Consider the following 1,613-nt stretch of genomic DNA (forward strand, 5'->3'; position numbering starts at 1 on the left):
AGAGATATTTTAACTATAAAAATAAACTTTTCTTTCGTTCGAGTGGAAATGGACTAAAACTTGTTTACAATTTGAGAATAACAGTTGAAGAGGCGCTGTGGCTTAGTTGGTCAAAGTGCCTGTCTAGTAAACAGGAGATCCTGGGTTCAAATCCCAGCAGTGCCTCTGACAGTAAAGTGTTATTTTAACTATAAAAATAAACTTTTTCTTTCGTTCGAGTGGAAATGGACTAAAACTGGTTTACAATTTGAGATTAACACTTGAAGGGAGGCGCTGTGGTTTAGTTGGTCAAAGTGCCTCTCTAGTAAACAGGAGATCCTGGTTCAAAACCCACCAGTGCCTCAGAAAGTAAAGTTATATGGAAACTTAAAGTGTAAAAAGAAAACTAACTTTAGTTCTGGTGGAAATGGACTAACAAAGGTATCACATTTGTAATAACCACATCAAGGAGGTGCTGTGGCTTAGTTGGTCAAAGTGCCTGTCTAGTAAACAGGAGATCCTGGGTTCAAATCCCAGCAGTGCCTCTCATGTGGGAGTGTTGACTTTGAATTTTTTAAATCTTTATTGTGGAGATGCAGAAAGGTTTGACTTCCATTAAAAAGGAGTTCACACAGGTGCTGTGGCTTAGTTGGTCAAAGTGCCTGTCTAGTAAACAGGAGATCCTGGGTTCAAATCCCAGCAGTGCCTCTGACGTGGGAGTGTAGTTGCTGAATATTTTTGATTTATATTGGTGGATGTGGACGATGGTTTGGATTTTAGTGTAAGGCATTCACAGAGGCGCTGTGGCTTAGCTGGTCAAAGCGCCTGTCTTGTAAACAGGAGATCCTGGGTTCAAATCCCAGCAGTGCCTCTTCCATGGGAGTGTTGACTTTGAATATTTTAAATCATAGTTGTGGAGATGCACAATGGTTTGAATTCAATTAAAAAGGAGTTCACACAGGCCCTGTATCTTAGTTGGTCAAAGTGCCTGTTTTGTAAAGAGGAGATCCTGGTTCAAAACCCATCAGTGCCTCTGACGTGGGAGTGTTGACTTTGAACATTTTGAATCATAGTTGTGGAGATGCACAAAGGTTTGAATTTAAGGAAAAAGGAGTCCACACAGATGCTGTGGCTTAGTTGGTCAAAGTGCCTGTCTAGTAAACTGGAGATCCTGGGTTCAAATCCCAGCAGTTCCTCTGACAGGAGAGTGTAGTTGCTGAATATTTTGATTTATATTGGTGGATGTGGACGATGGTTTGGATTTTAGTGTAAGGCATTCACAGAGGCGCTGTGGCTTAGTTGGTCAAAGTGCCTGTCTTGTAAACAGGAGATCCTGGGTTCAAATCCCAGCAGTGCCTCTTACGTGGGAGTGTTGGCTTTGAATATTTTAAATCTTTTTTGTGGAGATGCAGAAAGGTTTGTCTTCCATTAAAAAGGAGTTCACACAGGTGCTATGGCTTAGTTGGTCAAAGTGCCTGTCTAGTAAACAGGAGATCCTGCATTCAAATCCCAGCAGTGCCTGTGACAGGAGAGTGTAGTTGCTGAATGTTTTGTTTTATAATGGTGGATATGGACGATGATTTAGGTTTTAGTGTAAGGCATTCACAGAGGCGCTGTATCTTCGTTGGTCAAAT

The 1,613-nt window shown here is 41.4% G+C and overlaps 5 non-coding genes across 5 annotated transcripts; all 5 read left to right on the forward strand.

Moving 5' to 3' along the window:
* Nucleotides 1–91: 91 nt before the first annotated feature.
* On the forward strand, nt 92–165 carry trnat-agu (transfer RNA threonine (anticodon AGU)). Its single transcript has one exon. It is a non-coding gene; the product is annotated as a tRNA-Thr (tRNA).
* A 285-nt stretch (nt 166–450) lies between these two features.
* trnat-agu (transfer RNA threonine (anticodon AGU)) lies at nt 451–524 on the forward strand. Its single transcript has one exon. It is a non-coding gene; the product is annotated as a tRNA-Thr (tRNA).
* An 89-nt stretch (nt 525–613) lies between these two features.
* Nucleotides 614–687, forward strand: trnat-agu (transfer RNA threonine (anticodon AGU)). The gene has a single exon. It is a non-coding gene; the product is annotated as a tRNA-Thr (tRNA).
* Nucleotides 688–776: 89 nt separating this feature from the next.
* On the forward strand, nt 777–850 carry trnat-ugu (transfer RNA threonine (anticodon UGU)). Its single transcript has one exon. It is a non-coding gene; the product is annotated as a tRNA-Thr (tRNA).
* Nucleotides 851–1,263: 413 nt separating this feature from the next.
* trnat-ugu (transfer RNA threonine (anticodon UGU)) lies at nt 1,264–1,337 on the forward strand. The gene has a single exon. It is a non-coding gene; the product is annotated as a tRNA-Thr (tRNA).
* Nucleotides 1,338–1,613: the final 276 nt, after the last annotated feature.

This window comes from Anoplopoma fimbria, unplaced genomic scaffold (genome assembly GCF_027596085.1).
Source record: "Anoplopoma fimbria isolate UVic2021 breed Golden Eagle Sablefish unplaced genomic scaffold, Afim_UVic_2022 Un_contig_12531_pilon_pilon, whole genome shotgun sequence".
NCBI lineage: Eukaryota > Metazoa > Chordata > Actinopteri > Perciformes > Anoplopomatidae > Anoplopoma > Anoplopoma fimbria.